This window comes from Pezoporus wallicus, unplaced genomic scaffold (assembly GCF_028554395.1).
Source record: "Pezoporus wallicus isolate ANWC-B61680 ecotype Strahan unplaced genomic scaffold, APGP_CSIRO_Pwel_v1 contig_6999, whole genome shotgun sequence".
Classification (NCBI taxonomy): domain Eukaryota; kingdom Metazoa; phylum Chordata; class Aves; order Psittaciformes; family Psittacidae; genus Pezoporus; species Pezoporus wallicus.
The window spans coordinates 350,890-377,873 of NW_026640180.1; the positions used below are offsets into that span (position 1 = coordinate 350,890).

Consider the following 26,984-nt stretch of genomic DNA (forward strand, 5'->3'; position numbering starts at 1 on the left):
TGTTATCTATTTCTAACATGCTTTCAGAACCTTGAAAGCAAATTCCCTGAACTTCATGCTGATCTCCTTAAGAACATTCCTTCAACACACTAAATGCAAATGCTCATAATAACATGGCTTAAGCAGTCCAGTAGCGCTGGTATCAGTAGATAATTAGTCCTGGTTTGCTGCCGAGTAACCTTATTATGGGTGCCCAGAGAAGTATGTTGCAGTAGCGCTTTCTTTTTTTAAACACCAATTTTGCGAGTAAGGAAATTTTTCCTCAGAAGAGCTGGTAGCAGGAGGAACGTCTTTTGCATAAGGTAAACCCCAATGATAATGTTTAATTCTCACACACCATCTGAAAAAATAAAAGTTGTCCTCATATCATATTATTTTAATGAAGATGCTGGGCTCAGTATTAGAAAAGGGAATAGATCTTTACATAACAGGCACCTGGCAGAGGACATATCCATTGTTGTTTATGGGCATTATCCTAATGGAAAAGAACTACTCCAAATGGCATGTAATTAGAAAAGAAGGATGCGGAGCCTAACCAGTCATTACTGTAACAGAAATTTGCCATAGTGTGTGATTAACCTAAGAACGGCACCATGACGATGTCACCATGTCTGCTCTTGCCTCCTGGCTATTAGAAACACAACTAATGTGAATAAAGAGGCTGGCAGCTGAAACAGTTATCTCGTGGCTTAAAAACCACACACAACAAAAACCACCTAAAACCCCAGTTTAAAATATCTTGCCTTCTTCCTGCCGCCACCTCAGCAGTTGCTTCCTGTTTCTTCACATTCTCACTTCACTCCACCGCTGCCTGTCATTGTCAATGAGAGCAGTAAGAACAACAAAATCATCTCCTTAGTCAACTGCCTCCTGCTAAACACCTTCTCAAAAAAAACAAACAATGGAGGAAGCCGTGTGCGAGGCCACTTTTTGTGTGATGTGTTTTAGGCTCTGTGGGAAACCAAATGGCTGCAGGTTGGAAGCCTTCGTGTTCAGAGATAAAAATCGGAGCAATTCAGTGGTATCTTTACAACACCGGTAAATGCTCTCTCGAGGGCAATGACTCAAACCTGTACATCCAGCTAAGAACTCTAACCTGCTCACCTCAGTCAGGCGAGCTTATGATATGACTTCACAGGGACCATCGCATGAAAAGCTGTCATCTCAGTCTCAGACTCTTCTTTCACCTTGCTTGAGGCTATACGCTTTATTTTGTCGAATGTTGATCCTGGTGGAATTGGACCAAACCAGAGACAGAACTTCATTTGTTATTGTTTTTTTAACTGATGAGGTACTGCATGTGGGGCATGGGGAAAGCAGAATGTGCTAACCAAGCAGGGACAGGGTAACACATCCTAAGCAGCACCCTGCAAAGCCAGAAAAATTAGCACTTGTCACGTACTGCAGATAATCAGTGACACCATCATTCTTTATATCCAGAAATGCTGGAACAGCCTAACCACATATACAGCACTGCAGTCATGTGAGGGCTTTCAGCAACTTGACCCTATTGAAGGCAAATTCTCCATAGGAACATGCTGGTAAAACGTTAAACCTATAAACTACAGCATGTCTTCTTCAGCCTCCACCTTGAGCTGAGAGGTGGTGTTGAAAGACACATCCAAGAAACCTCGCAGATGACAGCAACCACCACTGTGGCAGATCTGATCAGATAAAATTAAGTAAATTGAGAGAAACTTATTGTTCTGGCTCTTAGCTTGAGAACAAGGAGGAACTGGCACTGATACCAACTCAGTATAGGTAAAAATCAATGCCCAAACCTTACCTCACTATCTTTGAGCCCTGAAATTAACTAGCCAGAATGCTCTTCAGGACAAAAAGAAGCTCTTAAATCTCCATCCACAGCATACATGTGCTTGCAGTGCTTTCCCTGGGTGAAGAAGCCAACTCAGTTTCCAAGTCTCTCTCTCAACACCTCTGCCTTCCTGTAGCAAAGAAAAACACCAACAGCTGTGCTGTTCGACAGCTTATTTTAAGAACAACTCCTTATTTGCAGTCTATCCCACAGGTGTTTGATGGTAATAGCTTTTCAGAATTGCCCTTGCAGGCAGCCCGGGGGTGTAAAAATCTCTCATGCTAACAATCACAGGAACCATCCTCCCTCCTATTAGAATTGTCTCCCAACAATGGCTTATTCAATGCATGTATTTTTATCCTTAGGTTCAATGTGCTTTTATTCTTCCAGCCCCAACAAGGGTGACGAAAGTACCCAACTGCCTTATACCATGTTTTAAATGTGGATTTTCACAGGCTCAGGAATAATGATATTCTCTGCTTCTTCTGCTTTTCTTAAAAATCACAATGCTCATAACACAAAATCTTATTCAGTGTCTGAGACTTGGGAAGCCCCATCTGTGTCAGAACCAAACTAAACCCAGAAATACTTCCTCAAACAGCAAATATTTAAGAGATAGTAATGCAAAAATCTGGAAAGTAGTTCAATCAAACATGCTGGAAGCAGATACCCAGCATGTCTTATTTTGTAAACCCATTCAAAGCTAATAATAATACTAGGAGTTAATTACTGGAGTCGTCATAAGCCAAAGCTCTCCCTGACGCGATATGGCACAGCTGTACCCATGCCCTGGATCTCTGCCTTAGCCATACCCTGGACCTCTGCAAGGCCATGATGGCTGACACCAGCTAATGTGACATCTCCACTCCTGTCAAGGGCTGAGATCTTTCAGAGGCAGAGTTCAAGGTTTACACTGAGTCTAACTCTGGACATACCTATATTCCTCATTTCTACTGCATTTAAGCCAGGCATATTAACATTTCCATTTATCAGGTGATTGAAGCAATAAACACTGTGATAAAGGTACTGCTAAAGGACATTAGCTTTGACTTGAATCACCTTCAGGATAATTGCCAAGTTGGTTAATGAGTATAATTAGCATTAAGTATAATGACAGCTCAAACAAGATACATCACATATGGGTTTAACAAAGCTTCAGTTTTACTGAAGCTGGCTGACTCAACCGCCTAGCCAAGCCCAAATCAGACAGTTCACGGGCAGTGTGACTGGCACTCATGGAGGCAGCTCTCCATCTAGCTCACCTTCATATACAGTAAAGCTACAACCTTCTCCAGCTACATGCAATTGCTTCATGGTATGGAAGCAAAACATGCCCCAAGCATTCAAAAACTTAAAACACTTGGCAGCCCCAAGGAATTACTGAGTTTATCACCTAAAGCAGAGCTCCTTGCATCAGGCTGTGTTCCATTTACTCCTCTTTGGAGCAGTTTCAGCTCTCCTTGCTCAAGCTGCCAGCATCTTTGACCTGCAAATCTTACAAGTAAACTGAGGTCAGGCTGTACCTTCCTAGAGCACAGCTGTGAGTGAGCGAGGCTGTGTGATAGCTTTGTCCTTGTTTCTAAGTCAGCTGGAGTGGAAGCTGGCAGGGCATGAAAAAGGATCATTCCCAGCTTAAGGCTTAATTACTGGACTCGCATTGAACATAGATGCCTCATGCACAGCGGCGTATTTGAAGGAGAAAACGCACAACAACCTTAGAGCCAGTATGAAAATCCAGACAAGATGGTTTATTACCAGACAGGAACTTCATGAAGATAAGCACTAGATACTTCAAACAGTCATCTGACAGCTGTGGGTGCACGGCAGGCTTCCTACCACATTTTTATTGACATCCTATTTATGGATACAGTTTTTATTACCACAAACTATGCATACATATATGATTGCAGACAGACATAAAACAAGCACATAAAATTTTATATATACTAACATAGTCATCTAGCCTAACCTGGGTGATTGAAGCTAAACGCTGAAATCAAAGAAGTCTGATTTTCTCGAAAGTGCTGAATAATCAGGAATACCCATAAAGCAAATGGCCAGGCAAAGTTGCTCACTATTTTTGAAAATAGTTTGTGTTTTCATCCAAGAAATGCCAGAAGACCCTAACGTATTCCGTTATTTCACTGAATGCTACATGTGAGCATAGACACATTCAACATTCACAGCTCACACAGGCAGGGTATAGAGCAGAGGCAGGAACCAGAACTCCTACCTCTTCTTTAGAAGCTAACACAGCTGAAGATCAGAGAGAAAGCTATGCAGTCATGTGTCTAATGCCAGTGATTTAACTACAGAACACCCTTCTCCTACTTATCACCTACTACCAAAATCTCTTTGCAATCATGAGCATAGGAATCTGGCTTTAGAGATCCATCTCTGAAACATTACCAAGAAATACATAAATTCTTGCTGGATTACTGCCATACAGCAAGTCCTGAATCTATAGAGGTGAAACAGACTGGGACCTCTGTTGAAGCACAAGCTAGACAATCAAGTGTGCAGAAGATGCTGCTGCCAGCATTTGTGAATTAAAACATACCCTAACAACCCAAACCCACAAAACCCCAAAAGCACCACCTAAAAGCTGAACAAGCAAGGAATGCTACTTACCCAGGAAGGCCATCTACCCAAGACGAGCACTTGCAACCACTGCAGATCTGTAGATGTTCATACAAGGGTGGTAAGCAGTTTTGGAAAAGGCTTTGTTAACGCTTTTGCCCTTCAGAAAGCTCAAGCATGGCATGGGATTGGATGGGGTATGAACATTTGACAACAGAGAATGTCCAGTGTGAACAGGGCAGCAGGCAATGAGATACTGAGCAAGCAACTCTATTATGTTTTTTCCTTCTTACGTAAGCTGCTGCTTTTGCAGAGAGAAAGGCTGGCAATTTGGTCTGAATGGCCCTTCCTATAAACCTGTACCCTGCATGCTTGAGCAAGTGAACTCACAGCAGACAGAGAAGGAATAAAGAAGTATCTGGACAAAGAAGCAGACTGGGTCAGAAGATATAGTGAGTCGAGGCTAAAGAGCTAGGGCACCAAAAGCAATTTGTTGGGTGTTCCTCATATAACCATATTATCAGTAACTCAGGCCCCACTCCAGCAAACACAGGTGAGGAACCTGCATCTTCCCCTTCATCCCTGCTCAGGTGCTGATGAGCACGGTCCAGGTAATTACTACAGCTTGATCCTCACTACCTCAGCTCTGTTCACGCTTCTCCCTCATCCATTTATTAACAACTCTAAGCCACAAGCATAGGCATACACAGGAAAACTGTTTGGTTTGTTCTACTCCAAGTCAACAGGAGAAAAACATTTTTGCAAATGCAAACTGCTACAGGAGGTGGTTTGAAAGAGACAGATGTTTTGTTAGCACTGCAGATGGTTTGGAAAATCCCCCATCACCACCTCAAAACTCTCACCCTTTTCCTTTCCAGGAGGACAGAAAACATGTTCTTTCCCCATAGTGTGCTCAGGCTGCACCCTTTCTTTTAAGGGAAAAGCCACAACCCCTGGAAGTTCATTAGCCTCCCCTTGATCTTCTCTCTGGGCAGTATCTGGATGGTGTTGCTCAGCTGCTGAGTTTCAAGGTTAGTGTGCCTCAGTCCTAAGTTTCTCCCAGAAAAATAGAGAATGAGGTGAAATGCTGATCCCGGAAACACCAGCCTTCTCCCACATGAACTCAACAACCTTATTCTGTTTATGAGGCTGACCTACCTCCACAACTGCTGAAAGAACTCTGGCTGGGCAAAAAGGCAGGAGGAGGCAAGAGGTGAAGGGGAGAGCTGCTCTTCCAGAGAAAAGAGGATGTGCAGGAAAAAGTAAGTTGCTTGGTCCATGTGACAGAGAAATCTGTTGGCCCTCTGCCTCGTGGAAGTAGGCTTGTACACTCTTCCAGCACTGATTCTCCATCTGTCTCCTACTCCATGCTCCTTGCCAGACCATTTCACAGCTTCATACAGCTTAAGGCCAGGAAACTGTTCATAAGGAATGGACGGTTTTAAATCACGCTTTGCACCATGGTACAGCATCACTTTGAAAGGCAGTTTTAATACTGCTTAAATATCTGATGGCAACCATGTCCATACCTCTTGCTACCTCATGCTGCATGCTCAGCTTGAATGTCATAAGCATTGCTCTGTCTTTCTAAGCCTCTGATGGATATTTTTTCCCATTTCCTGATTTTTTTCCTGTCATCGGTTAGGTCTCTTTCTTCAATGGGTGACTAACAGCAAATACTATTAAAAAAGCTGCTGTCTGGCCTTTTATATATATAAGTATATATATATATAAGGAGAAAAAAAAAAAAGAAAGCAAACAGATTTAACTAAAAAACGTGTATGTGCAAAAGAGAAAACCCATTTTCCCAAAGACTGCACTCTTTTCGGTCACAAACAGGAAACCTTCTCCCAAGAAAGGCAGGATTAGTCATTTAGTGCCTATGTCTGATTAAGCATTTCAACAGTCAGCAGTAAACAATTTCAAGTCAAGACTAGGTGACTACAGGAGACTTATGCCAGTTAAATTCTGGTCATGGAGCTCAGTTCAGGAGCCCATGGATGAAATTCCACATGCAATACACAAAGTCAGCCTTCAAGAGAGGGATGGAGAGATGGAAGAATACGGCATTAATTCAAGGTACTATATATATCTTCATGTGCATTTCTTCTTCAAAGTGCTTTCCAAAACTAAGCTACTGGGTCCACCCCAAAAGTCATTTAACTGTGTCTTTAACTCCACTTTGCTAAAGCTTAGAAAAAGCCACCTGCTAGAAAACAGGTACTTTTACACTTCTGTTTCCTGTCCAGATGTGAGAAATTGAATCATTAATCACTCAGAAAAAGTGGTTCAAAGCAGCATCAGGAAGATTTCATTAAAGTGATCAGAAAACTCCTTTCTGCAACCAGACAGAACTGAAAAGGGCACAACAAGACCTATTTGTTGTCTTTTTCTCTGCATATTTTCTACCACTCTGGTCTTTCTTAAATCCAATGAGAGGAAGCTACTGCAACAAACCATTGCACAGAAAACTTCAGGCTTGAAACCTTATGCACAGCACACTGCACCCACACAAAGCACAATGGAGACAGGTTTCGGATTTGCAGAAGTCCTGGTACAATCACAATTTCAACTCTTGGGAGTTCATTATCATCATCCACTGTTCAGCGTGGCAACACAGCCAGGAGAATTTCAGGACCATCGCTAAAGACTGTAGAGGACAAGGATTTCAAAGGGCATGAGGCTGGCTGGCTGAAGTACCACAGCTAAATATCCTGTACATTCATCTGTACCTCATCTGCCCTGAATTCATTCTGAATCAGCTGCCTAAGATACAATGACTGAAAGGATGATGTTGTTTGGCTTCATGTCAGAATGGCAACTATGGCGTTTGGAATAATTTCATATCAATTCAGTATCTCCAGCTAGATACCTCTGGTAAAAGGCCAAATTTATACCTCACATAAACTACAGCAACTCCATTAATGGGGTTTGCATCAAAGAAATTACAGCCTTTAACTGTGGGGTCAAATTTAACCCATCCAAATAAGGTGTTGTTTTTTTTCTAAGCAGCATGTTAGCTACTGACTGATGTGATTTTACAGTAACAGGTGTGGCTTTGATTGCCACCTAGTTGAACTCATACGGTGGTTAAATATTAATTTGATTGCTGAAGTTCAGTTATAAGTCACACTGAAAAAGAAGAAAGGTTTCAACAGACAAAAATACAAGACAAACTGAGGCTGAGTAGGGAGGATTCATTAGTCACTTGAAGTCTGGCTCTGCTACTGGAGAAGCAACAACACATGGGTTGTCTTGGAGCATCCATACAGATGGAACTGATGAGTAACAGCAAAACCATTTGTTACACACAGCTCACTACTTGCGATTATAGTATTAGTGTAATGTAACTGAAGCTTGCTTTCTTGGTAGATACTTAAAACTATTACTAGCTTTGTCCTCCTTTTACTTTATTTTCCTCTAAAGCTCTTTGAGGGGCAGCTTAAACAGATATTGTGTAGGCTCTCTACCTGTCATCTGCATGTTTGGGTTGGCTGCTGATAGCAAGGTCTGCTCACATTCCTGGAGGCACATTGATTTGGATATAGCAGACACATACAAATAACCTCCATGCAGGAACCAGCTGAAAAAAAAAAACCCTTCTGGTATCTTATTAATACATTCATTTTATTCATCTCTTGTCAGGGAGCAAGTGTGCTCATTGTCCATCTCTTTGGCAAGCCTCCTGCCATCTTCCTGCCTCCTCCAGCATGGAAAATTGATATTCTAAAATAGGTCATTTTATTATGAAAATACATTTTCCAAGCAATATTCCCCTGAGGCTCTTCATATTAAGAGCATCTTCTGAACTGGATTAATACTGTTCTGCTATTTCCCAGTATCAAACACACATGTTTCTATGATAATGGCCAAGCATGGGCCAGCTGGAAGGAACTCACAAAGCAGACCATTTAATACATGAGTATTTCTGTGGGAAGTCTTCCAGGCTTTATGATAGGATATTATCTGATTTTATTGCACTGTGGGTAGTGTAAAGCAGCCCTATGACTTGAGGTTTGAATTGTTCTCTTTAAATTGACGTGTTCACTGAACCCAAACAGGAGGTAAAGACCCCTCTCCTCACTAAAGGGAAGACCATCTCTCTGTTCATTTCTATGCCTGCTGTATGCAGCATGAAACTGCTTGTCCCTTCCATTTCTTAGGCATCAAGCTAATCAAGACTTAAACAATCAATAAAAGCTGGATTAATCCACAAGAAGCTAAATTAATGAAGTTCATCTTTCTGTAGTACTCATTTTTTAAAACTTTTCTCTGCACCTCCTGATAGAGCTTTGCTTGATTTCTCAGGAAATTAATGAACAGCTTTTATTCCTCAGGCATAGTCTGCAGTGCATCCTTATGCATTTCTAGCATCGTTAGCACATGGCCAAAACTGCAGGCTGAATTTAGCCCCATGAACCCTATGTTGTCAGGTATGAGACAAACAGCAGAAATTCTGCAGAGTCCTAACCTGAAGTCACCACACCAGTGACTTCACATGGTCCTTCCAAGTCTATTCAGCCCTAGGCTGATGTAGGTGAAAGCACATTTGCAATTAGTAGTGCTTACGCTTACGGCATGAGCAGGTTTGTTTGAAGGACTAGAGAGCAGGCAGGGGCCCAAAAACCTGGTCACTCTATTCTGCCATACCATGGGCTGGGATGAGCCTTCAAAATATCACCCTTTCTGTGAAAATGCCTTTGGTGCTGCAACTAATAATTGTCAAGTGTTACCATGGCTGCGTTTGTAATTCCCACAAACTGGATGGAAATGGGCCCATTATTTTTCCAAGTACTGAAAAAGGGGATGTTGCAAGGCTACTGCTTAGCTTGGGCAGAAGTCTGGGCTCCTATAAACCTATGCAGACCTTCATAGCCTGTTTACCAGCTTTTAACAGCTACTCCCTAATTATTAACCTTGAGGGGAGGATTAACATTTTCTTTTAATAAATATGGAGATGCCATAGTGTGATGCAGTGCTATAAAAGGTTCAGCACTTGTGAAACACCAGCCTTTTGGGGTGGAATAATTCTGTCATCTTGTTTGCATACAGGTCTTCTCAGAGTATCATCTTTCTGACAAATAGTTTATCATGTTACTTCTACCTACACCCCCCAGTATGCTTATATTTTATCATTTTCCTAATGACTCATCTCTAAAGCTAAGCATTTCAGTGTTAAGTTTTAACTGTGTGAAAATGATGCTTCAGAGGAAGGAGAGTGACATTAGTGATGGTGACCCTTTAGTTTAAATACTAAGGGCTGATTATCCTTCAGTATTTTCTAGCCTAAGGACTAGCTAACTCAACAGTCAGACTTCTTCTATGAGAGCTGAGCTGGGAAGATTTATAGGACTTTTACACCTTTCCTTTCTGAAGTCCAGACCTGGCGATATCTGGTTTATCCTCCAATGCCCAAGGGCATCTAGAAGCTGCTCTGAACTGTAGCTCTAGTAGTCTAAGAAAATGGGAATTTGCTAAAATGCAACAGTGACCTGTCCAATCATCATCTTTACTAGATTTTCTATTTAGTTCGTTACACTGACTTTCCAGATTTACTCTGCTCTTTGACCCTGCTTTTAGAAATACTCCACAGTCAGAGGCCCTACAGAAAGGGAGGGACCATTCCCTGGGCACTCAGCCTAGACACTACTCTTCAGACTAAGATTCCACCAGCAACACACCAGAGACAAAGTACCAGTCCTTGGACTTCAAAATGTTTCAAAGTTTCTTTACTAAGGCAAAATGACTGCCCAAGAGTAGAAAAATCACTTTCAGTCCGTCTGGCTTTATGTTAAGGGACTCTGCTCACACCTAAGCTGACAAAAGACCATGTTTCCCTCATACCAGAGACACCACACTCCAACACTACCCTCTACCAACACTCCAACACTACCCTCTACCAACAGGAACACTCCTCTCTTCCCAAGACCAAGTAAAATCAGATTAGTAACCAGTCTACTGTTCTTTTCCTTTTCTGTTCCGCTCAGAAGAGGAAAATCATCCATCTGAAACTTATGCCCAACCACATAACTAGTTTTATTTGTTTTGCCCAATCATTAATGAATTGACTCTTGTTTATGCAAAGTTAAGGAAACATCAGATCCTTTATTATCCCATGTTGGGAATTCCCACTGTTTCCACCAAAACTTTGACTGGCTTTCTCAGATTTCTAGTGATGTTTCCATGGAGCAGCAGGTCTAGTCTTCCATGCGAAAAGGGGACCTGGAGCCACAAGAAAATTTCTGAATTAAATCTTCAGACTTCACTGTCATTATTTAGAAGCCATTGCTTTTTATAGTATCCTTTTAAGATTAGTCATAATGTATCATATTATTCACATCCTGTATTTGAATGTGTTGTCTTTTTGTATGAAGAGCAGTAAAATAATTACACAGCATCTTGTTTCATTTTGCCTTTTATTTTTTACTTCCCTTTTGAAAACTATGCTTTTTTTTTTGCACATTAGCATCACTGGAAAAGAGAATTCCACCACTATAATACAATCTGTGGTCCCAATCACAGCAATCAATATTTCCCCAAAGGAAAATGACATAAGCATATGGAAAGACTTCCTGTTCTACAGGACAAAACACTAAGTGGTGGTAATTGCATGATGATTGTGAAGAGCTAACAATATTAATTGCTGTCATTGAGCTACAGCAGACTCTCAAGATACAGGTGTAACAAAGAACTCAAGCAAACACTGATTACTTTTCCAGATTTTTAGAAACACCTCGTCCATTTAGCAGAAAAAAAAGCTAAAAAAAGGACAACTAATAAGATCTGCCTTTCTGAATCTGAATGTTGGTCATTACTTTCTGCCTGCAATTGGTATATTCTTTTTCAGACAATATAGATTCTTACCAAGCAACCTTTTCTACGCTAGTAAAACATATAGCTGTACTGAGGTAGCTTTGTTAGCTTTTGCCAGACTTTGCTAGACTACCAACCCTCTTTCTCTCTCCCTGTGTGTGCATTAAGGTATAGGAGCAGCAAATGAGAGTGTATACATTATTACAATATAACCACAATCTATGCATACACAGTATGAATGCTTTTAAACTTCACAATGCTGCTGCTGCTTCTTGGATCTGAAGTTCACCTGTCTAGCAATGTCCTTCATATCTATTTTATCATAGTTGTATTTATTTCCTTACTGGTGACTGTGGGAGATTGCCTGAGAGAGGAAATGAGAAATACCTCCTAATGCACTCCCTCAGCAAACTATTTTCATCTCCAAAGCTAGACAACAGTGATGTAACTTAGCTTAGAAAATTACTTGTTACAACTTGCCAAGTGACACAAGCTTTGACTCTCAGCTCAGAGCCAGTCTCTACTATGTTACATACAGGCACTAACAGTGTGTAAAGATGCTAATAGTACAGATACTAATAATCCAACAAAGCATTGGGGTGTCTGATCATGTCCCCCTTGATTAACTTCTCTTTGTCCTTCTAAGAGAACTACTTTCGGGGGGGGGAAAGCAGTCAAGGAAGTGAACAAACACAACTGTTATTACCATGTTTTACTAATGTATAATAAATATAGTTAAATGAAAGTAATGGGAGTTGCTAACTGCTACAGGCACAGATTCAATAGATACTGACTCTTGTTCCCGGATCATTAAAAAACACCCCCAAAACCAAAACAACAGGATGTCCCTGTATGTCTGTTTGACAGTGGCTGTGGTAACAGCTTCCATACCTGCCACTAAGTTTTGTGGCACAAGATCATTGAATTAAAGATGTGGGGAGAAAAAAGAAGAATTCAAGCTGTTCTCTGTGGACACGCCTGTAGCACCCTGATAGAAGCTTTTACAGCAATTCACTATAATATTTCTGATTGTAATCAATCTTCTCCCCACTTGTTTTCCTCAAGTACATGTGTCCACTGCTGACAGAGTGGGATAAAAGGTGTTACACTGGCTCTTAATTGTTACTCCTTTGGTGCCCACCTTTCCCTTCACCTCTCTTCCCTACACCCTGCATGAAGTTGCAAACGGTGGTGGTGTGTTTTTTCTCCCATTTACTCAGTGTGCAGACACCTCTGCCCTTTTGGGTCTGCGGCCAATTTACAAACCCAAATTCTGAGCCATCAACTCAAAGAAACAAAATTGAGCAACTTTAGTAAGCAACTGATCATCTGTGATTAAATTTTTAATCAGTACAAGTCTTTGTTTCTATAGAACTGCCACTGAGTTCAAAGTCCATGTATAATAAACAGACATACCTAGTCCCTTTATACAGTTGCGCTATTTGCAGAATTAAACTGTGCTCAAATCTCACTCAAAAGCTTTTCCTACTGGAAAGCGATTTAATTTCATTCAGAACATACCCAGAATTTGTTTTTACCCAATAAATATTATCAGTCTTTGTTTTGTTCTGACTCTCAAGAGGGTGATATTTACCTAAATGATCCAACATATAAGTCCAAATAGGGGATTAGTTTAGACATCTTGTTACATGGTATCAAGGCTTACAATTAGGCAACCAATTTGTGACTAAGAAGCAATCCTGGGTTACTTGTCATATTTCTCATATTCCATAATAATATCAGAGTACTGCCAGTAACAATGCAACTGATTTTAAAGAATTTTGCACAAATAGAATCAGTTCATAACCCTGTAGGGCAGGTATGAAAGTTTTATCAGCTACAAAGTCATTACATGCCCTCAGATAATATCAGCTCTTAATCCAGGATTGCTCTTAAATCCTCAAAGGCAACAGGTTCAGCCTACATCACACCTCTGCTTTTAATGTGGGAGTCGTAAATTACAAAATGATGCAGTGCTAGAAACACAGTAGTACAAGGTACAACATTTTGCTCTGTAGCTGTAAGACTACATGCAACTTGCTTTTTACTCCTCCTTCAGAGACAATTGCACAAACAAATCAGAGGCAGGATGTTCTTAATATAATCAGGTTCTCCTTAGCTTCAGCTGCATCTGAAGGAGGGAATTGATGTTAAAAATAAAGGTGTCAGTAACAGTTGTAGAACCTAAATCTGACAAATTTACTACTGCCAACATACTGTGCTAACAAAATCTGCCTAACGCTAACCTGGCACTCGCTGTATAGTCTTCATATGACACTAAGTTTGAGACCCCAGAATCCTACTTTCTGTCTCTCCTGGCCTTGTAAGATTAACAGCCACTGTTCTTAATGCTGGGCTGACTCTGAATTGGCATTATGACTCAAAATATGTAAGTTTTGGGACCAGTCACCCTATGGAAACATATGCACGCTCTTCTGATCGCAAAAGGAATTGAATACGCAACCTTGAGAAAGGAAAGCACATGTTGCGGGAAAAAAAAAAATCCAGAGAGATGAGCCCATTTTGGGGAGGAAAAGCTCAGTTTGAATGGAAGTAGGAAAGACATCTTCCAGGTAATAAAATTTCATGTTGGGGGGAGGAGGGGGGCATATACAATTATATAAATAAGAAACAACTCCCAAGATGCTGACACCAGCCTATAGAAAATTCACCATAATTCTAGAGCTTACAGGGTTACTCTGTTCAATCAGATCAGATATTTGAGCTCAGTAATGATTTTAGTACCTTTTAAAGCACCACTGCTTTTTCACCACTGTTTATACTTAACCCATTACTTCTATACTTACTGCAATCTTTTCCATACACATTTTCAGGGTCTTGAAAAGAAAACAGAAAAATCCTTGTGAAATTTCAGAAAAGCTCACTGTTGTGACACTTAAGTTATTACACAATCAGAATGTACTCCTTAATTTTAACAGTTCAAAGACAATTAGGTCATTCTAAAGGCTGGAACCTGCTGTCTTCATTCATGCAGATAAACCTTATACACAAGGCTCATCACTCCACTTACTTCATGGGATGGTCTGCATCTACAAGGGAGGTCTTTGATCTTTGGACCTCTTACATCACTCTCCCTCAACGTGCATTACAGTCATAGACAGGATAAGTCACAGTGGTTACAACCTCCCACCCCCCCAAAAAAATATCCCAAAACAACCAAATCTCAACAACCCTAACAAAAAAAGTACCCACTTCCAAGACCTGTATTATTTTGTACCCTCTCCCACAGCAGGTGCCTTCAAACTACTGAAATCTCATCTTTTCAGTCCCCTTTGAGCTGCTACATGCTACTGGAAAACTTGATAATATCCTGCCAAACCCACTCACCTCTGGTCCCTACTCTTGAACACTGTGCTTTCTAAAGAGCTATAAATCCAGGCTTAAGCACACTCCAGAGTAAGCAAAGCTCACAAAATTCAAGTTAAAGAATCTCAGCATAATGACAATATATGTATCAGCCTAGACATCATACTCATCAGTTGGATTTGCAGTTCTGTAAAACAGGAAAGCAAATCTCTCTCTCACCACCACTTGGAGGCACAGCAGAATGAAAGCAGTTACAAAACCAATTCACTCTAATGGGCACTTTCAGTTTGCAGTTTCTACATTACTCAGTATAACCTACTCCCGAGTAAACTACAAATAACTTTAAGGTCATCTGGAGAGAATACTAGCAAGAAGGAGGAAGATGTTTTTAGCACAGTGGTCCCAGGAAAAAACTCAGCTGACTTCTAGAGGGAGAAACACCAGAGTTCTATTGTAATTCCCGAGCTGCAGATTCTCTGGAAGTGAAGTGATAGGAGAATGAGGGAAAAATCCACTTAAGATAGGCACATCCAAAGTTAAGCATATAGCATTTACTTATAATATAGCATTATAATTATAACAGTAAGCATTTAATTTAAATGCCCCTTTCAGGACAGGCAGCCAGCATGTGAGAAAACCCCGGCCTGCAAAGAAACAGAGGGATCACTGCATGTAACTAACAGAAAGCACATCAGTTCCCACCGTGTAGCCGTGGGAAAGAAAAGTTTGTACCACTGGGTGAATAGACAGGGGAATACTGAACACGAGGTTATTATCTCTGCACGTGACATTAGCAAGAGCCTTCCTGGAATCCACTGTGCAGCGTCGGTGGCCAGTGAGGAAAACAGTGGGGGCTTGGAAAAGAGCAGCAGAGCTCTGGGTTTCTCCTGGGGAATGCATTGGCATTCCAGGGAGAGACCAAAGGAACCCTATTTATCTCAAAGTTAAGTGGCTATTTAATTACTGCCTTTAAATACTTGAGCAGAGAAAGACGATCTGAAACTAGACAGCTATTTAATCTGACAGACAAAGATATTACAAGATCCAGTAGCTAGAAGATGAAGTCAGAAAAGTTCAAAAAGGAAAAAAGATGCCAACATTTAACAACGAGATTAACAATCAGAGCCAATTATCCAGGAATGCAGTCAATTCCCCATCGTTGGGACTCATTAAACCAAAACTGTTTGAAGAGGCTGGTGGGCCATACCCTCGACTCACTGGAGAATAGTCTAGGCTTTATACTATGGAAGAGTTTAGACTACGGGATTATAATAATTCCTTATGACTCTAACAAATCCACCAGCAGCATTGTTATCTTCTCCCAAGAGAAAAAGAAGGGTGAAGGAAATAAGAGTTAATGGAGCCTAGGCCTCTGTGGGGCACAAAAGGCAGGTTCAGTGCGGATAACACGAGTCGCAGAGTGGGAGCTGGCAATAGCATCCGTAGTTTTGTCACCAGCTTCAGTAGGAAAAGGACAAGGTCCACCGGGGTTTTGTGACCGGCCCTATCGCCCCAAGCCAGGTTGCTCCGCGCCTCTCGTCTAGCCAACCGGCAGTGCGGGTCTGACACGGGCGAGCACCACCGGGCACGTAGTTACTCGACTGCAATATCCCGGCTCGCACCCTTAGCGGGCCACGGTCCGACTCTCAGCGCAGCACCCCCGAGAGCCCCGTGTTTCCGCACCCCGGTCAGGGGGCACATGGGTGTCCCCGCACCTCTGTCCCCGCCCGGCTTCTCTCAGAGAGGTGGCGGGGCGGGCCCCAGGGGAGACCCCTTCTCCGAGAGCCCCGCGGCGAGGGGCCCTCAGGGGCACCTTCCGCGCTGCGACACCGCGGCCACCGACACGTTGCCGTGGCGACCACGCCGCGCATCCCCCCAGCCTGTCCGGCCGCAGCCCCCCGACCCGGTGGGAGCACCTTATTACAATTACTGTTACAATCACTACCTTAAGTTTTCCGCGCTCTCGGACATTTGGGAGGCAAACCCGCTTCCAAGAGCCGGTAAAGAGGATTAGAGAGGCCTCCTCTGGGCTGACCCGGCCCGGTCGCCTCCAGCCCCGGGTGCCCGCTCGGCGGGGCGGCCGCAACCCACACCGCTGCCGAGCGGGGCCGGCTCCTCGAGGAGCGCTGCCGGGCCCGGTCCGGCACACCCGGTAAGGCGAGGCCGCCCCCTGCCCCACCGTGCCCCGGGCACCTGTCCGCGCACCCACCGCGCTCCTCCCCGGCGCCAAATAAACTTGCTGTGCGAGTGTGTATGTGCCGGCAGGTTCTCACGACCCAACCGCCTCCCCCTCGCGCCTTACCTCCGCGGCAGCGCCCGGGGAGCCGCGGGCACGCCGCCGCCGCGGGCAGAGATGACCTTGCGGAGAAATTCATCATCCGGGCAGGAAAACAAGCCCTTCCTCGGGGTGTGCAGCTACGGGAGGAGGGCGGGCGAAGGGAGGGAAGAGGGAGGGCTCCGCGGGGGTGGCCCTCCTCGCCGCGGGGGGCAGGAGGGAGGCGATTTGTGCCGACTACTAAGAAGGAGCAGGAGGCACGGTCAGACCGGCCCCGGGCAGCCCCCGCCGCCGCCCGGAGAGCCGCACCGAGCGGATGCTGGCGCCTCACTGGCGCTCGCAGCTGCGGCGGCGGTGGCTGGCAGGGGACGCGGGGAGTGCCCGGGCTGCAGCGCTGAGCCGAGCCGAGCTGGGCTCCACCCCGCGGCCGCAGGGACAGACTCCGAGCCGTGCCCTGTCGCTGTCACCCCGCCGCAAGTCCTCCCAAATGCGGAGGGCGCGGGCACGTACCTGCTTCCAGGGAGGCACTTCCAGCTGACGGTAGCCCCACCTCAGGCCTCGCCTGGCTCTTATAGCCCGGGAGATGGAGGCTTCTGCTCAGCCTCATGCTCCTGATGGAGGACGGGAGCTCTCGGCCCCCGCGACAGCCCCCCGAGAGAGCTCAGCAGTCGCGCCAGAGCCCCGACGTTGCGCCGGGGCTTGCTCTGCATCGCCTCCTCTGCCCGCCGGTTCTGTCCAGCTCCCAAACCAAAACTACATGCTAAACCGCTTCACGGCTGAAGAGCACATCCCAAACCCCCTAATTCCGTCCACCTTGCTAGTCCTGCATGTGTCAGCTGGGGAAGCGCGCCTACAGAGCGCCAGCTAGGCACCTACTGAGTCCTCTGCTTGCGGGGTTGTACAAATCTGCATGGGGAATTGCAGTGCATGCAAATGCGGATCAGCTCTTGTTACGCTTTGAATTTGGATTGTTTTTGACAGGCAAATTTGGCTTCCTGTATGAAGCACTGCTTTGTTTGCCCGCAAAAGAAAAAAAAAAAAAAAGATCGAAGCAAAAATATTAGCAGCAAAGGACATTTTGGGTTAGGACTCTTAATTGTCTGGAAATCTTTGATCTAATTTCTGTTAATTCCCACCAGTGTGGAATTTTATCTCTCTCTTTTGCAATCACAGGAAATGGTTCTGCAGTGCCCTGAGATTCAAGTCAAGTACAGGGTTTTAACTGGGAAGATTTTAACTCTTCTACCTTCCTTTAGGGGATAAATAGGCATAAATAAGAGCAGGATTTCCAAAACTATAGGGCAGGCTGTGAGGAGAAGTGTTGCAATATGGAAAAGATAAAGGGGGGGGGGGGAAAGAACAATTGACCTAAGAAGACCTAAGAGGACCTGAGAAAATATTTTTTACCTCTAATCGTCATGAATATCAATGAATCATATTCCCTTAATTAATATGAATGGACCCATATTTCATTCATTGCTCTGCAGAACACCCTCAGGCTCAGTTATTGATCCTAAATCTCTTTGACTCGTGGGTTAAGTAATCATGAAAAGGTCTTGTATTTTCTACCATGGCATATGGAATTTCTTCCCCAACAGTGGCCACGAAGATCAGCATGTATTTATGTAATAGCCATTCCTGAATGTGACTTTCTGACAGTCATTTAACCATGGAAAATTTTAGAGGTATTTTCAATATTCACCAACAATAACCACTTTTTCACACTTGCCAAAACCAAATCAACTCTTAAGAGCCTGGACGTCCTAAGCATGAAGGAACCTCATTGGAGGGGGAAGGGGATGGGGGAGAGTGGAGAGAGCAGCAAACATTGTCAGGAAAGGGAAATTTACAGTTCCTGGTAGCTCTTTACTTCGTTGTTCTCTTCACAATCTTGCTGCTTTTTTGGTGTTCTATAGAGGCTGGTCCTCACCCTGCTCATGTCTGAGTCAGGAATACAAGGTCAGGTTGGCAGTCAGTGTTCAGCTCCTTATAGTTTCTCTGCTAGATGACCCATTTTTAAAGAAACATTACTAAACTTCCTTGAATTAATCCTGCTGCCATTAACATTACTACTGTGAGACTTCCCCTTTTCTTGACAAAGAAGAAGAAAGGCTGGATGATGCAATTTCCGTTTGTCAGTGATTGTACTTTCATGAAGAGGTGGCTGTAGGCACTTACAGACCACTGCTGCAAAGACTTCATGGGACCCCAGGGGCTGCTCAGCAAGGGACAGTTACAATTAGTGTAGTTTTCCTAAACTTTCCTACACATAAGATTCCTCATCTAGATTCTTAAAAGAGACTGTTTCTGTTAACAATACCCTCCTTAGCCTGAGATACTAAAATCACAGTCTTGGCATTCAGTTAAGCAGTTAATTCTGAAAGCTGGCCAAGCTTCTTGTGCCCTTTAATGTAGCTTTAACATCCCACTGCCATCTTTTTCTTTCTGCACCTTTCTCCCCATGTCCAAATCACTGAAAAATATTAAAGCTATTCCCTTTGACAGCAACCTTTCTTGCCCAGGAAGAAATAACCTGACACAGAAAGGTGAGAATCAGGCTTGTTTCCAGACAGCCCTTATTTGGCTCTGAAACCATTTGCAAAGTGAGGCATTTCAGTTGGTTTAGTATTTATAGCAAATACTTTCCTCTTCTTTGGAAATCAACTTTGAGATTAACTGAAGTGGAAACATGGTAGGATTTTCAAAGGCATTTAAGAGAGGCAGTTGACCATTCACCCTCAAAAGTCACAGCAATAAGAGTCCTTTGTATTCACCTGGAAAAGGTGGGAGAATTTTCCATGGGCTATTGTGCCTTTCCTATTTTAGGGTTGTGAAGCACCTTCAGAGCATGTGGAGTACTCAGTCCCAGCATCTGCAGGAAAAGAGCAACTGTAGTTCTCGGGCAAAAAAGAGATGGGTTAGGAGCTTTGTTTGCTCCAAGCCCTTCCATGCCTATGCACTTCAAAACTGGTGCCTGAATGATTTCCTGCCAAGTTCAGGTAAATATTTCTTTCTGTCTGTACAGCATTCCTGGGAATGCCCATGCTGCTCTGAGCAGTCATAGCTGAGCACTGGGTCTATTTCTTACCATCTCATGGACAAGGAAATCCAAGAGGAATGAAGACAGTAATATGACTGAAATAAATAATTTCAACTAATAATCTCTTCCCCATGCTCAGCGGGGCATGGATGCTTTTGTTTCAAAATGCAATGATGCCCTAGGAAATCTAAGAGGAGATGTCAAAGAAACTCAGGTAACTGCAGAACTTTTTTAAGGTGATGAAGTGCACACGTACATTCAGGGCATGGCCACTTTATTGATGAACTCATGTACCTGTTTTTTCTCCTCCTACATCCTTTTCCCTGGACCATATCCTATCATAGAATGGTTTCATTTTGTAGATCATGCAATATTGATATTAAAGATCTCTAAACAATTTTCTAAACCCTGTTACGAGCTTTGAACTCCACTAGCTGCTTTCCTGATAAAGAAGCCATCACATCTCAATATATCAATGTGTCACTATACCAATGCAAAACAGATATTTAGATATTCTGTTTTATTTACCTGATTTTTAACTCATTTGCTTAATCACCTGTGAGGTGTGGCAAATTGACTACTGTTTTTCCCCATCCTTTTGTTTGCTTCAGTCTCCAGCCATATATATTTGTTCTATGATGACTTTTTGTAGGTATTAATGAAGAAAAGCATTCATACTGGGGTCAGCACATAGATGGTCTTTTAGCTTTAAGTGCCATGCTCAGCACTTAGTAAAGTCAACAGAACATGCTTTAAATTGTGTGCATAGGTCTCAATAATAACATGAATACTCAAGAACTAAACCTTTTTAACTTGCTAGTATTGATCAGGGTGAAACCAGAAGTTTAACCGTAGAGGGATTATCTTCTGATATTTATTAGGCCAGAGCTCAGGCAACAGGAGCCTGGATTTTCTAAGAGCTGTTGAAATACAATTAACCATCATAAATGACCACCACACTTCTGCAGTGTCTTTGAAGACTCCTGTAGAATGTTTTAAAATCTCATCATCAAACTATATCAACAGCTGGCTAAATTCACTGGAGCTGAAAAATAATAGAGCCAGATGAGTTTTTTAAATGAAGAGTTGAGCAGATGTGTTGGCCTAACCTAGCATAGGTTCATTTACTTCAGCAGCAATACATAAATTTACATTGGTGTGGGTTAGGCCTGTTATTTATTGCACTGCTTCTACCATATTTCTTAATGTATTTTTAGTTTTGATTACTTTGACATCAAATTTGCTTTTTTTTTTTTTTTTTAAAATGCTGAATCTTTCATGTCTTCTTTAGGAAAATGAGTTAAGAATGCTTCAAAAGTAAATAAAAGCAAAACTTCTCAGGCAAAACTCTAGCTGAAGATTGAGCTGAAAAGAACAATGATGAACTTGTGAATACAGTTTTTAACGTTTATAGTTTTGTGAAGGCACTTGCACCTTTGCTTCCCGTTAATGTGAAAAACAAGTGAATGACTGGATGAACACATTAGTTTGGGACTGGGAGCTGAGCCAAAAAAGATACAAGTCCTCTGGCATGGGAGCTGTGGTGAGCAGCTGTACTACCATTAGGGACAAATGTATCAAGGAAGAAAACCATATATGAGGTGATGTGATGTGTGTGATTTGTGATCATGCACTTCCCGTACAACCAGCAGAGCAGAGCAAACGTTCGTTCCACATGTTACACAGCACCTCCCTCTCCCTTTACTTCTCACATACCTAATGGGGTGTACTGGGCATCTCACAAATGGATGTGGTATTCAGCCACAGTAATAACACTCCTGGATCATTAGACTGGGGCTGATAACACAGTTTATGGCTAGAAGAATAGGTTCTGTTGGTCATATTTCCTTTAAGAATGTTTCCCTTAAACATTATGGTTTTTATAAAAATACTAAAATAAAATACAATACAATAAAATAAAATAAGGTATAAAGAAAACTGCATGAAACAAATAGTATGCCATTGTGAGTGAACTCAGTATTTGGGGTGTTTTTCTGTTTCACAATGATTCAAACTTGCTATGAATCCATACACTAGCTGCTGTACCTCAGGCAGCTATGTAAAATTTCAGTTGAAAACATGTAAGGATGTGAATTTCCACAGCACTGTGAAAATATCTTTGGCCCTCACCATGCATCTTTTAACAATTTTTGCTTCTACATATGCTGTGAAGGTCCTCATGGGGAACTTCAACCACCCCAATTGGCACAGGAGGGACAACACAATAAGGTATAGGCAATCCTGGAGGTTCTTGGATGGAATCAACTTCTTCACCCAAGTGACAAAGAAGTCCATGGGCCCTGGCGGGATGCACCCACAACTGCAAGGGTAGCTGAATTGTGTCACTGTAAGGTTACTCTCAATTGTCTTCAAATGATCATGGCAACTGGGAGAAACACTTGAAGACTGGAGGAAAAGTCATTTGTATCTTTAACAAGAGCAAGAAGAAGGGCCCAGGCTAGTCAGCCTCAGCTCAGTCCTTGGGAGGTGATGGAGCAGCTAATCCTGGAAACTGTTCTGGGCACATGAAGGATCAGAAAGTCATAGGAGTAACCAAGGCGAAGATGTGCTTGACCAACTTTGATAAACTTCTATGGTGAAATGACTGGACTGGTAGATGAGGAGACAGCAGTGATTATTTTTTACCTAGACTTCAGGAAGGCTTTCAACACTGACTTCCTTAAGGTCCTCATAGGGAAGCTGATGAAGTCTGGGCTGGTTGAGAAGTGAGTTGGACTGAATAGTGGCTGAATGGCCCTGTCGACAGGGTGGTGATCATTTGCAGGAAGTCTAGTTATAGGCTAGTCACTAGTGGTATACCCCAGGGGTGAATACAGGGTTAAACATCCTCATTCATGATCTGGATGATGGGGCAGAGTGCACCCTCAGCAACTTTGCTGATGACATAGACCTGGTAGGAGTGGCTGATACACCAGAGGGTTGTGCTGCCATCCAGAGGGACATCAACAGGCTGGAGAAATGGGGTAACAGGTACCTGAAGCACTTCAGCAAGAGGAAGCGCAAAGCTCTGTGCCTGGGGAGGAACAACCCCAGGGACCGGTACATGCTGAGACTGACCAACTAGAAGGCAGCTTTGCTGGTAGGGTGACCAAACACTGGCACAGTTGCCCAGAGAGGCTGTGGAGCCTCCATCCTTGGAGGTATTCAAAACCAGTGTAGATATGGTCCCTGGCAACCTACTATAGAGGGCCCTACTTGGGCAGTGGGGTTGGACCAGATAACTTCTAGAAGTGCCTTCCAATCTCTAGTAGTCTATGATTCTGTGATTCCTTTGGTATGATGGGAACCTTTGGTTAATATGTTGTGACACGTTTTCACCCTTAGTGTCTATGTAGTGCATTTGGGTATGATTAATCTCACATTCTGCTATTCCCATTCAACAAATATTCTATATATTCATTACTGTGATTCCACATGTGAAACAGGCCACACAAAAAAATAACCTTTTCCTTTCTCAACAAATTAAAAGAAACCATTTGATGAGTCAATAATTTATACTGTTTACCTCCTTTTATGTCAACAACAGAGATCTGGATCAACACATAATCATAATGATTATAGACATAATGGGCTGATTTATTACGTACTCACCACATGGTATTCTGGTGCATATTCAACTGTAATGATGTCAAATAATATGACTGGAAAACCTATCTGCTCAGAAAACCACTGCATTCCGTGAACAATAAACTGAGCTAATGCAGACACATGGGGTCTCTGGATTCAGAGCCCTTTCTCTACTTAAATGATATTGACTCTGGGTATCAAAAGCCTTTGATATTTGTAGGATTTCACGAAGAAAGAAAATAAGCCAGGGATTCTTTTAAGGAGTGGTTGTTAGTGGTGAAGGTAAATGTAAATGAAGTACTCTCCCAATACAGGTCTCTGATATGGGGCCACTCTATAGCTTGTGTATTAGCACTGAGTTTAAGTAACTCTTTGTTCCAATTGCAAGTCTAGTTCTGCCTACTTCTTTGGCTGTTTAACATGTTATTCCAGAGTGGAACATCCTTTGTCATAGCAACCACAGCTACTTTGGACATTTTCACATTTCACCCCACAAGACAAGAACTTCTCCTCATGCTACCAAAATAATTCCCTGGACCACTACCAAGGATGTTTATGTCTCACTGCTGTGTTCCAGATGATGCAGATTTTCATGCTGATTCATACAACTGACGAGATGAAAAGCAGATGTAATAAGTACTGCAAGGTGAGTAGATAAATGGTGAATAGGTGTAAGCATGAAGAATAAGCACCATGAACAGTAGAAAGTGGAGATGAAAAGAAGTGGAGCAGAGGCTCTTGTTTAAATATAAAGAATGTAAAAAAGCCAATATTAACTACATACAAAGAAAAACTACATATACCATAGGTCAGTCTAAACCTGATGTGCCTACCTCCAAAAAAAACCCAAACAAGCAACACCCCCCCCCCCCCCCCCCCCAACCTGGAATTAAATCACCTGTCAATATGATCTCTAAATACATCAGTACTGCATTGGAACAGAAAACGTTACATTCACTCCAGGGAGCTGATAAAAATCAGGTGCTTCTGTTTCCTGCATGTATTCACTAATTTTCACTAGAATCCTACTGCCATATGATATCAACTATCCGTGATGCAACTGTGCATTGTGAAGTAACATTACTGGTTATCATCTTTATATTTGCCTGGGCACCTAATATTCCTGAATTCTGTACTAAAAAAAGCTTGTTTTGCCTTTTGTGCTGCTTTTATTAGTGTGGAATTAACTATCTCCTCTTGATCAAATCAACTGATTTTACAGTTCCTCAATCTAAAGTATGTCAGGCCTCATCTTCTGTTTCTCAGGGTTATTTTCTGTTTAAGCTTTCATGCATGCTGTAAACAGTTTAGTCCATTCACACTGGACATCCTCATCTACAGACTCAGCCAGCCTTGTCCAGAGGGCTGCCTGAATGGCCATGCTACACCTTTCCTGTGGACTTCTCCAGAGCAAGGGTCACCATGGAGCTTACACTGGCTTAGTTTCACATGAGTGGACAAGATTTGCCTGAGAGTTTCTCCCTACCTCTCTGTAAGTCTTTTTGCTAGGCTGATTTTCCACTGTTCCTTGGTTACTGCCCCCTTTAAAGCCCTTGGTTGCTACAAGGGCCATCCAAACTCCGTCACTAACAGCAAGGAGATGATTCATTCAAGTTAGGACTGAACTGATTCACTTGGGATATGCACAAGGCCCATTCTATATGATTTCACCTTTTCTGTGACCTGTAAACCTTGGGAAAGCATTTTGAGATGGGCTTTCTGCAGTATAGACTGTCACTGATTCCGATCAAGTTCTACGAAAACCATGTCCGTTTTGGCTGTTGGTGAATTGCATTAGGGGTAGCAGCACAAAGGATTTTGCCTGCATGTTTTTCCTCTGGAGTCTGGGACATCCCTCCAGAGCAAGAGCTAGTCAAGGTTCAGTGATTCACAGGTAGATACCTGTCCACAGCTGCAGAGCAAGATTACATTTTCCTGTCATTCCTAAGGAAATGTATAGATACCAAAAATTGTCTTTGAGTTCAACACAACTGACACTGTAGTTTCTAAGCAATTTCTTATTGATTTCAGCAGACAAGGCAAAGATAATGGAATAAGTCAGAGATGGCAGATGAACAAATGTTTTACTATCCTTTTAAAGTCAGCATCCATTAAAACAATTTCAGAAAAGCCTGATCATTTCTTTGAGCAAAAAAAATCTTCAGACACCTGTTAAAGAGGTAAAAGGGGCAGGCAGAAAGAGCTGAAACTAATTCTAATAATTTAATATTATCTTGCTTACTGATAACACTTGAATGGTGTTCAGCATGGGAAAAATAATTTAGCGTCTACATCTAATGCTAATTTAATGTCACATTGCTTTCTGACAAGAACTTTGATTAATTAGCAGCATTCTGAACTTGGAAACTGTTGGTCTGTGAGTTAAGCTCAGCTCTAGAAGGTCGCTAATTTAAAACCCACTAAGAGTTGTTATTTGTTTTCCATATATTCCTCTAGAATTCACTCTGAAGAAAATGCACTCAGCAGATATATATTACCAGGAGCAACAACCACACATCCTTCGCATTGACCACATGTGCTAGATTACACATCGCTACACAGAGCTAAGGAGCCCGCACCCTCAGTGTCATTTTGGGACTTGCAGTCTTTGTTATCTAAGAATGTATTTGATAAGTAGTGTTAGGAGTGAATGCATGCATGAATGAATGAACATGCATTTGGGCCAATTTGCAAAACTAAACTGCAATCTAGCAGTGTGACTTCTTATACTTCATAGTACTGTGACTATCTGTATACTAGGTGAAACGTTAGCTGTGATGTTTGATGTGTGTTGTGGAATTTTTCCTTTCCATGAAAGTTCAGTTTAATTACTGCTATGGCAAGATTCGAAGAATAACGAAAAGAGAGAAAGCAAGACACTACTCTCCCATATTCAGAATGTGTTAAAACATTCAAAACAAGTCAAAATGAGATGCTCAGCGCAGCATCCCCCTTTTATCCCATGTCAGGGCTAACTACAAAACATCCCCTTTCCATTGGTCAAACCCTCCTCTTCCAATTCTGTCCCAATCTGTCATTTGCCTGCCTGAGTCCAGTCACCTCCTCTGTCTTTTTTCTCTAGAACTGGTATAATATGAGGCATCTTCTACTAGGGAAGATGTTCTAACCTCCTCTTTTGAGTAGTATTGAAACTTTTCTTAACAGATGTTAATTTCTTGCCATGAATGTAAATGCACTTTACAGTGTAGCTTACTAGCTAAAGTCCTAAAAGCAACAAACACTAATTCTTATGGTGTACCTGACAAAAAACCCCCACTGTATGTGAATTTTGATACACTGGTCTCAGGAAGCATTGTAGACATTAATCAAGAAAGGTTCTTGCAATTGTGCTTAGGTACTAATAGTGGTGAAAACTCCCAAAATTCCAGAAAGAGATGATATTATAGAGAATACATCACCTAGAATACACAAGCTTAAATCTGCCTTTCCTTTACTCCCTTACTATCATTATTTGTCATTTTTCTTAGTTGAATATGAAGTACTAGAGTATGCAGCACTAAACAGCACTTGCCAACAACATCAAC

At 42.4% G+C, this 26,984-nt stretch overlaps 1 protein-coding gene across 3 annotated transcripts in view; it reads right to left on the reverse strand.

Annotated features, from left to right (window-relative positions):
- The window catches only part of GPRIN3 (GPRIN family member 3), a 30,479-nt gene extending 12,763 nt beyond the window's left edge, over positions 1 to 17,716 (reverse strand). The window contains exon 1 of one of the 3 annotated variants that reach the window (XM_057417960.1): positions 17,322 to 17,716. The gene's annotated coding sequence lies outside the window, so the exon portion shown is untranslated. Of the gene's footprint in view, positions 1 to 1,786; positions 1,807 to 16,838; positions 17,192 to 17,321 lie in introns of those variants that run through there. The other 2 variants (XM_057417959.1, XM_057417961.1) reach the window with 2 other exon arrangements.
- Between the last annotated feature and the right edge of the window lie 9,268 nt (positions 17,717 to 26,984).